This window comes from Ostrea edulis, chromosome 1 (assembly GCF_947568905.1).
Source record: "Ostrea edulis chromosome 1, xbOstEdul1.1, whole genome shotgun sequence".
Taxonomy (NCBI): Eukaryota; Metazoa; Mollusca; class Bivalvia; order Ostreida; family Ostreidae; genus Ostrea; species Ostrea edulis.
Genome location: NC_079164.1, coordinates 64,049,187 through 64,061,686, shown reverse-complemented (window position 1 = coordinate 64,061,686; position 12,500 = coordinate 64,049,187). Strand labels below are relative to the sequence as shown.

Sequence of the window (12,500 nt, the reverse complement as noted above, 5' to 3'; positions counted from 1 at the left end):
ATGTTAGGTAGCCAGTCAATTCGAATCCCGGTTCATATCCATACTGGCACAATAGCGTCTAGATGTGAACTAATACCCCACAAATATTTTAGCTAAATATTTCAAATGATATATCATCGCAGTTCCATTAAATGATAATTATTCAAATAGCTAAACTCACTGCAATGCGGCTTTCATTAGTCTGGGCCGGTCTCCATCTCTGCCACACGAGTGTTAAGGATCATAATGGGCTTATGTAGCATTTTCGTTAATCAAGAGCTTATTTTACCTTTACAAAAACTATATTTTTTTAATTTCTATTAATAATTCGTGTTGATAATAAATGAAGAGCGAATACATAACTTACAACCAATTTTATGAATAGATACCAATAGCAACAGAGTTTGAATTTACCGGCTACCTAACATGGTTACGTCAACAGACGAAATCATTTGAAGCTGCGAGTTTTCGGGCCGTGTGTGGCGTTAATGAATGTTTGGACACAAGTATAGTAGGAAAATATGTTAAGATTTTTTTATATTGAATTTTAATGAGACAGCAACACAATAAGGCCAATTCAACTTAATTAGTAGATTATCATCCAAGGTCAGCAAAAAGTATGGGGTGGGAGGATTTTAGTTTTTAATTTTTATTTTCTGAGAAAAATATTAAAGACAAACGAGTTTTTTTTTTCAACAGATCCCCATCATTTAATGGCAGATGAATATCAATCTACGCTATTTTCATACACTAATTCCAGGTTAAGCTTTAATTTAAGGATATAACAGAAATATAACTTCTTCAAGATTTACGTCTTTAAGAACGCAAGAAATTAAGAAATCTATATAGATCTATTTTCTTCATGTGGCTTTTCACATTCCTTAGTATACCGGAAATGTAAACAAGAAGTGTAAATACCGCGGACATGAAAATATTCCGGAAATCGCAAGTTTCGCAAAATAAAAAAATTCGGGACGGGTCAAATTTTTGAGGGGCGGGCGGGGATGATAATCCATCAATTAAGTTGAATTGGCCTAATACACCGATAAAGCGATATCAAGCCTCAACCGTGCGCAGCTTTTTGTGCCCCGTAAATCGAAGGTTTTTATAAGAGCTGGACCTGTAGCTCTGTTCCGTCACAATATTTTTGCAGAGAGCTACAGTTCTCCAGGTAGTAATTTTCTAATCCGTCCATTTTATCTGATCACCGGTCACCTGAATCAGCTCGAGAAAGTGGGCGGGCTGTAATCGGCCAATGAAAACTCTTGTTGTATTACATCAAACATGTCATTCAAACTGTTCGATCGTCTCATTCAGTTGTGTCGTCACACAACGCAATACTATATCAGGTAAAGCGTTCTAATTCAAAGGTGAATAGCGATAATATACACGGGCGATCTTTATCTTATTTGTATGGGTGGTGGTGGCAGGGGAGAATATAATGGTATGGGTGGTGGTAGCAGAGGAAAATTTAATTGTATGGGTGGCTGTCTTAAAAATAAAGTGCCTTCCCTCCCCCTGGAATAGCCCTAATCTAATTAAGTTGAATTGGCCTTATAGATATGTTTCTATTGGGCTAGTAGATCGATAATTTGTTTCTGATCAGTTCTGGAAAATTAAATTATTTTATCAAAAATTTATTTTAACTATTCCTTCAAAGTGTAATTGTCAAAAAGTTTAAATAATTTTAAAATTTGTTTATATAGGGTATTGAAAATGCACATTTAAAAAAAAAAAAAACCTGATTCGAATTTTAGCATATATTTCATAAACAGTAATTTATGCACAATCAAATTCACATATAACATTTGCATAACAAATTCTTTTAGAGTAACAATTTGTTGAGCAAGGCATTAAAAAATAATCCCTGGCTAGACAAATATTTGAGTTAGTTGAAGTTGGTGTATTACAGTCCCTGAAACGTTCTTCTTTCCCACTTGAACGGTGAGCGAACGGTGAACGAACGCAGAGCGAACGGTGAACGAACGCAGAGCGAACAGTGAACGAACGCAAAGTGAACGATGAATGAACGCTGAGCGCACGCTGAACGCAAAATGGTCTATTTACTCAGAATGTTTCGGATTTCTTCCTGGGATTTTACTTATTTCATAATCAAGTTATGAAATACATGTACATGTATATTTCATCAATTAATAAAAAATGAAATAAACCGGACAGCGTATTTTACAGTTCTGGATATATTCAATGTAATATATTTTTGTACAAGTACCGAGTATACATTACATGTATATATTTCATGAAATTATCGCAAATTAATTAATTGTACATTAATACACGCAACAATCATACACAAACAAAAGCAAATTTCATATGTACATTGCGTATACATGTACCATTACGTGTCCAGATACATTTAATCCATGGGTATAATATATGTACAATGCGTGTGAAAAGAAAAACACTATAGTCTATATGCGTAGTGACATCAAGAATTTACAGGTGTTCATGTATGGCTTCAAACTTTACGAGCTCGATTGTTTGGGATACCTGTAATTAACAAACACCCCCGAAAGGAGTCAAGATAGATGCAGTAAACAAACGATACGAACGGTATACCCTGTGTCAACACCTTAACACTCCTAACAATATTATATATTCCTACTTAAATTTTGCGTCATTCATTTGTCGCAGCTACATCGACCCGAGGAAATAATCCTAGTATTTATGCACATGTAAGTACAAAGCTTACTATTCTTATTATTTATGTGACCATAGATTGCAGTCAGATCGTGCAATATTTGTATATATTTGATGTAGATAAAACTGTTTATTGTACTGAACTACCCGTAGAATGTTTAAAGGCTAATGCAGAAACGTACAAGATAAACAATTACATTTTTGCATTAAGGACAAATGTTACAAAAGTTTCAATTTGGCAAGAGTACTAAATATCAGTTTATTGACAATGTCTTTCATAAATATAGGCGTAAAAATAGCTACATCAGTTTGACATTCTGACATGCACATACAGTACAATGTACATTATATAGCATCGTTTGTTTTTATTTTTCAAAGTGGGGGGGAGGTTGACTTGTTTAAAACTCTTGTCAAGCAATGCAAAATAATTATAATAATTTGTGATTTTGCCCGAACTTGTAAATGCTAAATCTTGAACACAGGGGAAGAGGTTTTCATTACCTGAAACTGCCTTATTTTTTGTACTTGGGTTAAATTCATAACGACAAGCTCTTACATAATTCGTCTCTCATTTAGAAGTTTTTTTTAAACAAAAGCTCAAATGAACCTTTCGGCATTCACAGTGGATAATCCTGACATTTTGTATTTCAATATTAAATTTCTCATATAGTAAGAAAGTCTCCTTCCACTCTTACGCACATGTTCAATTTTCATTTTCGCCTTGCTATCAAGATTGGTCCTTTCATTTTGGTGTTCCGAATGACAATGAAAAGACTGAACGATGAACGAACGGTGAGCGCACGCTGAACACTTTGTGAACGGTGTACGAACGGTGAGCGCATGCAGCAAAACTGTGAACGGAGAGTGCACAGTGAACGCACGCTGAACGCACGGTGAGCGAACGGAAAAATGGTACAGTAGAACGTTTCAGGGACTGTAACAGTCTGGTGGTAAACCTAGCTAATACATGTAGCACCTTCTGTTCTATTATTAAGAATTTACAGTATTGATAGAAATTGAGTTCCAATGTTTGCTATTTAGCTACCACAGTGAGAGGGGTACGTGTCATTATATGAGGAACCATACCAGGAAATGCACATTTGCACATCATGGCCACATGGAATTTGACTGTTAAAACTGGTTTCTGGATAATAACTCGGGTACTTTGTATTCTATTCAAACCAAATTTGGACATATGGATACATACAAAGGGAAGATGCCTATCAATTTTGGGGTCAGAAGGTCAAAGATCAAGGTCATAGTGCATGGAAATTAGAATATGCTGATGCAGGGCATATGTTTTACACATTCTTTAGTTGTAAATGAATTAGTATTGCAGAGTTGGTGAGAGAGCGTATTACAGTATATATATATAAAAAAACAACTAAAAAAATAACTACTAGACATAATGTCTTGGACGCCGTTTCATCAATTAGTGTAAATTTTCAACTAACCAAGTCTTACACCGACTATGTAAATCTAGTTACGTATAATCTTAGTTTAGCGCAAACCGCGTTTCACGAAACGACGTAAATACATGCATACGTTACTACTCGACAAAGTTTAAACTAAGCTTACATAGAGAATAACACATACCCATTTCCATATCACACCCTGTATCAGCCCGAGACACCAATATCAGCCAGAGGGCCGAAGGCCCGAGGGCTGATATTGATCGAGGGCTGATACAGGATGTGGTATGGATATGGGTATGTTTTATTATGTTTATTATACATACTTAGTAATAACATACAAAATATGTCTACTTGAACAAATAAAACGTAATCAACATTAACAAGAACTCATATCACTTAATATCTTTGTTATAATATTTATGTTCAGATTTTTCTCTGAAAAATAACGATTTACACTCCCTTGAATAGACTTCAGTGTATTGGGTTCATATTTCTCCCAATTTGATTTCTTTACATTCATAAAATATCTCGCAAGATTCATATCAAAGTCCCCGACCGGGATTTCCTCTGGTTTTCTCAATTCGTTACTCTTCCTTAGGTAAGTAGTAAATTTCCTTAAATCCGAATCAGTTTTCCTACTTGTGTTTGGATTTTTTAGTTCCTTATCAAAGTCAAAAGTACATTTATCCCCCGTAGTATCTTCATGGTCATTATGTACGTGTGTCGGTCCCTGTGTCAGTAGGGGCTGGCACAATTTTAAGGACTTAGGTCTGTGGGTTGCACCGATTCTAAATCCATCGTATTACAGTAAGAATTTTCATTAACATCAGCAGTATTTAATCCACACATATATTTGAGTTCGATTAATCTGTTTGCCTGCGATTCAAAAGTATTTTCTCTTCCTTCATGTTCGTCCATGTTCATGTTGTTTAAGTTCGTCTGCAAAATATTGAAGTGGAAAAAACCAGAGGAGTTCCGGATAGAGGGGAAGAACTTTATTATTGATATTTTAAAAATCTTGAAAAAAAATCTCGTCTTGATTAATACATAATATAGTTATATGATGTAGCTCTTAAGACAGGATAATGGAAAATAGTACATCTTAAAATAACTGTTCATGAAATATACATTATACTCCCGTAAATCCATCCACCATACGACAGAGATCGAATTGAATCGGGCTCGCTAATCATTTGTTCAAAGTTAGTCAGAGCGGAAGTTTTGAAGAGATTTATAAATAGCCTACATATATACAACAAAAAGAATGTTCCCTTTACAGTGGACTACTTCACAAATGGATTTAGGAATAACACTGTACATTCATCATTCATGTACAGATAGACACTTGTGGAAAATAATCATACAGTAAAGGTAAGCCATAAATTTACTAGTTTTCAAAGGGAAGTAACCCTTATGGTCTTACATATTTATCGTTGTAAACGTCTAAAAGCATCTTGTCTCGAAAAAATCAATCATGATGCAAAGCTTGTCGGTAAAAATTCCATATATATACAAACAGCTAACAGTCGGCCATGATTTTTGCTTACGTAGGGATGTGACTTACAAAAGGGTTTGACCTGATGTAGTGTTTCTACTAGTTAGTAGAAAACTTGCGTAAATGCCAATGTTACGTCATTTGAGGAAACGGACTAGCGTAAAATATTTAGTCTAGACAGAAAGTTACACCACTGACCAAACTAAGCCTACGCAACTAGTTACACTGTTTGATGAAACCGCGTCCTGTAGATTAGGGATAATTTAGAAAATCTACCAGACAAGATCAAAATTTATCATACAAAATAAAGAAAAAAACCTGAGATTGTTTGACCTATTGTTATTTTCAAGTCTTGAGTGTGACAGTTTAAAGCATTTACTTGTGTTTAACAGCTCTCTATGTTTTGACCACATCTGGATTAAACTTTCTTATCAATTTTGTTCTTGTTTGATTTTCATTCTTTTTGTTCATAGGTGCTTGTGTATAAAACCACATACCCCGGTTCTTGCTTGAGAAGAGATTTTGAAGGATTTTCCCTACTGACCCATCCTACCCCCAGGGGCCATGATGTTAAAAAAAATTGAATCTGTACTATGTCAGGAAGCTTTCATGTAAATATACTACTCAAAATTTGATAAGGATCATAGATATTTTTATGTGTTCAAAAAATCAATAACTGCATAACTGGCAATATTGTGTCCAAGTGAAATCAAAAACGTCTTCAACAAACTTGCATGTGCATTTCATACCATGGGAAATGCGTTTGTCATCACAGTTTATGCTTTTGCTACCATTGCACGATTTTCACTCAGGCATCGGTGTCTGATTCTTTCTAAAATTTCAAACTCACTTGAGTGTTTACACTACGTTTCAGGGATCGAAATTAACTTTTTTCACTACTAGCAAATTTTAGTTAGTGGATTATTTTCCAACTACCAAAATTGAGATTTTACTAGCATTTTTCAATCGATTGCTGTTTTACAGGAATTTAAGAAAACAAGCATGTATCTATATCAAAATATAGGGAAAATCTTTTAAAATCTTCTGTAAAGTGCAATAATAAAAATAATATTGAGAATTCTTTCATTTAAAATTTAATGAATATCAGACAACATACAAGTATCATCGGTGCATGGTGAGGGTCATAGGGTACACTTGTGCAGCGAACTCGCTGTCCAGAGATCTACCACCTATTTACAACATCATGTGGTTTGAAATCTTGAAGACTGTTTGCGCCAATTCACACTATATGTTCAAAACTTTTGGAAATTTCATCTAAAAAATTCTAGTTGAAAAAAACCCCTGCGAACTCTTAAGTGTTTGACTATAGACTACAGAAGGACACCACGTGAAGCGGTGACACTAACACTTTCATCTGTTGTTTCGTGTAAACACGGACGAGATCAACATGCTTGCTACTTAAATCAGACGTCTCTGAGACGCCCGAAGTATGCATGAAGTAGGCCATCTTCAACATCACTGACTGAGATGACCTTGGCCTTAGCTATTTATTCGATCCACGTTTACTTTTCAATACTTGTATATTCATTCTGTAAAGCGTTTCTACGCACAAGACAAAATTATTGTAAACTTCAAAGTACAGCCAATAAACCGAGGAAATCCGGAAAAAAGATCCGGGTTTTTTCACTCACAAAAAGTTGCAATCGCTTGTGATTTTTCACTCGCAATTTCAATTTTTAACTCGCATTTAGCGAGTATTTCCCCTTAATTTCGTTGCCTGCGTTTATCAACACAATGCCCCCTCAACATGTAAGGCGTCGCCTGACGACAGAACAACTGGGCAGATGTATTGGAATGCATGATGCTGGCTATTCACAACGTGACGTTGCAAATGCACTAAACGTCAGCCAGAGCGTTGTAAACAGGGCCTGGAACCGACAGCAAACTTTTGGTACAGCAGCACACCGACATAGGGGTGGTCGTCAGAGGTCGACAACCCAACGCCAAGACCATTTTGTGGCTCTTCAGGCACGACGCCATCCCTTCTGGACAGCAACCAACCTACGTAACGACCTCCTGAACGCCTCGGGGGTGAATGTGGCCACTCAGACGATACGGAATCGGCTTCACAATGCAGGTCTCAACTCGAGAAGGGCATGTGTTCGAGTCCCTCTGACTGTTCGACACCGGCGGGAGCGATTGGACTGGGCTGAAGATTATGTCACTTGGACACAGAACGATTGGGTTCAAGTTCTGTTCATCGATGAGTCCAGGTAATGTTTGGACTTTACAGACAGGAGGCACCGAGTGTGGAGACGACAACGTGAACGTTTCCATGATGCCAACATCAGTGAACATGGCCGTTATGGTGGTGGTTCCATCATGGTCTGGGGTGGAATCAGCAGTGATGGAAGAACAGATCTTCATGTCCTGGAGAGAGGAACAATGAGGGGGTGCGGTATCGGGATGAGATCCTCTATGTTTACGTCAGACCCTACGCTGGTGCTGTTGGCCCTGAGTTCATCCTGATGGATGATAACGCCCGTCCTCATCGCGCCAGAGTGGTGGAGCAGTACCTTCAGCAGGAGACAATTGTCTGTATGGACTGGCCAGCGCGCTTGCCGGACTTGAACCCGATTGAGCATGTATGGAACATGCTGCAGGTTGCCCTTTCACGCCATAGAGCACAACCCACGACTTTGGCAGAGCTCGGAAACGCCCTCGTGGAAGAGTGGAACAACCTTCCCATTGGAAACATCCGGGTGCTTATTGACAGCATGGCTCGACGTTGTCAAGCCGTCATTGATGCAAGGGGAGGCCTTACCCGGTATTGACACTTCATCGACTAAGTGTAATGATGGACTATCCCCAAAAACTGTGTAATTCTTTCTCTGGTTTCCTGTTAACTTTTTGTAATGAAATGCCTTTTGGTGTTGTTATCAGATTTCAAGCATTCCGTATTGATAAAAGTTCATGTCCAGTGCGCTTGACCTTTGACCCCAAAATCGATAGCGAACATCTTCATCCCATGGGAAGTCCATGTATATGATATGGTGACGGTAGGTGGAAAGAATAATGCTTTACAGCCCGGAAACCATTGCGTCTACAGACGGACGGACGGACAACCCGATTCCAGTATACCCCCCCACAACTTGTTGCGGGGGGTATAAAAAGAACAAAACAAGAAGTAGTCATCCCTTTAAAAACTTTTTTAAGGTAATATTTGCTGTTGTGGTACATAAGGAATCATCATACTCATTTTAGAATCGTCGTAGCTCTACAAAACACGCGCACTGCGATGATCTGTACTTTCGATTTAATACTGGAAGTGAACATTTTAGTTAACTTGTACAACGTTTCAGACAAAGTAAATATTACAATGTCAGCGGTCTATTTTTCGGCAAGTAAATTGGGAATTTTTAGTCTCAAAATTGGGGAAAATCAATTGTTTTTCGCATTGGGAATGGTACCGTTTATCGGTACCAGTTATATAAGGAAAACAATCGCTGCACACATATAACCTAGTGATCCTTATCAAATTTTGAGTAGTATATATATCAGTTTTATGGCTTGGTGGTTCTTGAGAAGAAGATTTTAAAAGATTTTTCTATACATTTGTATGTAAAACTTTGATCCCGTATTGTGGCCCATCCTACCCCCCAGGAGCCATGATTTTAAACAAGAGGTCCACAGGCCTTAGCGGTCACCTGAATACTAGTGAAAAAGTATCACTACTTCCATGGGCCATGAAATCTAGAAAAAATTTCCTGTTCTGAATATCTAAGCTAAATTCTAATGTTCAGCAACAGTATAAAACAAGATGTGTTCTTAAAACTTCACTGCCCTCAAAACTGCATACACTGATGAAAGGCTTTACATAATAGGTGTATTAACATTAAAACATCTGCAAGTATGCATTTAGAATTTATACAGTATCAGCAAACTTACACATAAATACTATATACTAATTTTGGTCTTGCCCTGGGGTCAGAACCCTTACTCTGAGGATCATCAAATTTACAATTTTGGTAAAAGACTACCTGCTCTATCCATTTAGTTTCCCCATATGGAAAAATAATACATAAAAGTATATTTTTAATATATTATTAATACAGTCATTTTTGTACTTTTTAGAAATAATACAAAAAAAATATATTATTTTTGTATCACAAAAAAAATGGGTAACTCATTTTTATATTAAATTCTGACTTTGATTTTTTAAAGGGTATTATTTTTGTATCATTTTGGACTTAGATTATTTTCAATATATTATTTTTGTATTTATAGGGACTTAGTTTTTTTTCTAGCATATTATTTTTGTATCAAAATTAAACTTAGTCATTTTCACTGTATTAAAATTGTATTTTTTTAAAAACTTAGTCATTTTTAATCCAAATCTTTGAATTTATATGTATTAATTTTGTATTATAATTGGACTTAAAAAATTTCAGTGATTTTTCACTGTATTATAATTGTATTTTTTTTAACTTAGTCATTTTTAATCCAAATCTTTGATTTTATATGTATTAATTTTGTATTATAATTGGACTTAAAAAAAATTCCCAGTGATTTTCATTGTATAAAAATTGACTAATTTTTAAATTGAAATATAAAACTTATAACTTGTGGAAAACATGATGCAAGATTTAGCTTCTCAACTTCACAGTAAAGATTTCAAACTTTTAAGTTTAGACAACTTTATCAGTTGCATGCATAATGAAATAATAAGGAAGTATACTTCTAAATAACACTGGAGACATTATTTATTGCATGATATTTCCAGGACAGTCTGTAAAATACAGTATAGTTTCTTTTGACTTCATCTAGGTTTCCCATTCTAATAATTGTCATGCAGTCTAATTCTACTGATAACTCTTAAATAAGCTTTTCAATAAGATACAATGTGCCATTGTACCTTATTAATACTATCTTCTCATCAAAATAACACAATAAAAATTGTAATCTCTGAACTCAACAAATTATTTCTCCACTTTGTTTGGGTTTACTGCAAGTGGCAGTTGCTATTGCACACACAGAAAAATAAATAAAGTCCTACACATAAATGGCTATCAACTGTCCAGAGCTTGGTCTCAAAGAAATAATGTCACTGAAAAATATGTTGTGCAGAATATGAGCATTTACACATGTACTTCACATTATCTCCATTACTTCACTAAAGCATAGAATGATGGACCACAACAGTTCTCATTACACTATGATGAATGAACAATGTTTCAAGTTTCACAAAGCACATCTCGTCTAAAATCATGTCCACTAAAATGAACCACACTACTGTCTCGCCTGAAAGTGGCTCTGCACTCCACAAATTTTAAGGACATTTGGTTGATGAGCATAGTTCGTTTGAAAAACCATCACTGAATCCACAATAGGCAGAATATGGTAAGCACCTATTACAGATACTTTATCATTTTACACTGTCTTGTTGACTGATGTTTCTTCTCCATCTGACATTCCCTTGAAAAATTCTTGCTCGCAACTTCCATAATTTAAAGTTTGTGTCATCTTCTGGAGGAATTGATTGGCATAAGACATGTCAGATACCTGAAAATGAAACACAAGAATTAAATCAACTGAAATTGAACATTTTCTCTGCAATTTTAATTTTCAAAAAAAAAATTTCATTTTCAAAAATAAATGAGGGCATGAACTTTACTTGTTACTGTTTTATACCAGCATGCTTTACGAAGCGTGTTAGCACTTCAACAAAAGTATGCTGATGTGCAGCATTGTTGTTCATACAATTCATTCTAAAGATGTCCGACACTTTGATCTACAGGTTCACAGAGTTAATTTTGTTTTTTTAAATTCAACCGCAGGGGCATATATATATATATCTTCAATGTCCTCTAATGAAAGAATTTTTTTTTAAAACTGTAACACAGGCACCTGAAATTTTATCCTTAAGTTACAAATAATGCCATAGATTGAAAAAACATATATCACACCCCTCCCTATAAATGAATACATGCAACTTACTGTTAAAATTTTAGGTGTCTGTGATTGTAACATGCTTATTATTATTTTTTGTGGACATACTCTATCAACAGTTACTTGGGTTTATTAAAGGTCATAAATTGAATATTTCATGTTAAAGAATTGAATTACGTTTACCGTCATTACTTTCTGCAATGCTGCATCCTGGTATTATTCAATCAACATCATTGTCGTCTTCAAAGTCAGTACGTCTGCTTCCTCAAACTTCAAAGTTAGATAGGCTATGCTATATCTCCCGGATTTTTAGGATTATCTGACAAGGAATAGTCGGCAGTTGGGAAAACCTATGATAGAATTGGTCACATGAAAACAAAAACAACTAAAATTTATGAACTTAAACAACGATATATTATTTCACATTGATCATCATCGGGCAACTATCAGGTGCGATTTTACCACAAGTCACTTTGAAAAATAAATATCTATTTCTCAAATACGCAATTATAGGATTTATCAAATAATAATATTAAAGAAAACGAATAAGAAAAATGCATACCGATTGTGAAAACAACGTGCAAGTTCATCGGCACGGGCGCGCCATTACCACTCGACCTCGTGGCTTTTCAAGTTTGGTAGGACTGCTTCTTCCAGTGTTATACACATCGCATACCCCATAAGAATACTCTAGGAGCCTTTAACAAGTTGTCCACAAAATAGATTGTATACTCTCCACGTGTTTCTCCCATTGTTTTGCTTTCCTTTCCTCACAATGTTCACAGATCGACGATTTCAAAATATGGAAGCGGAAGTGACTGTAGATAGAGTTCGGGTGACTCCGTAATCAATTTTAAATTATTACAATCTTAGTATTTGTTTTAAAAAAACAGCTATGAATTATGAATTAGTTTCTAATAGCAGAAAATTTAAACAAACGAGATAATAACAGCATATTTACGAAAGATAAATACAAGACTAGAATTTTCGGCCGTCTTCGTACTTTCACGCGATTGGTCGAAGTTCCAAAATCTGTAGCTCTC

At 35.6% G+C, this 12,500-nt stretch overlaps 1 protein-coding gene and 1 long non-coding RNA gene across 2 annotated transcripts in view; both read right to left on the bottom strand.

Moving 5' to 3' along the window:
- The window catches only part of LOC125647623 (uncharacterized), a 243,738-nt gene that overhangs the window by 81,067 nt on the left and 150,171 nt on the right, over window positions 1-12,500 (bottom strand). The gene's annotated exons all lie outside the window — the stretch shown is intronic.
- LOC130052180 (uncharacterized) lies at window positions 10,254-11,710 on the bottom strand. The gene is made up of 2 exons (XR_008800557.1): window positions 11,641-11,710; window positions 10,254-11,070 (listed from the first exon to the last, which is right to left on the bottom strand). It is a non-coding gene; the product is annotated as an uncharacterized LOC130052180 (long non-coding RNA).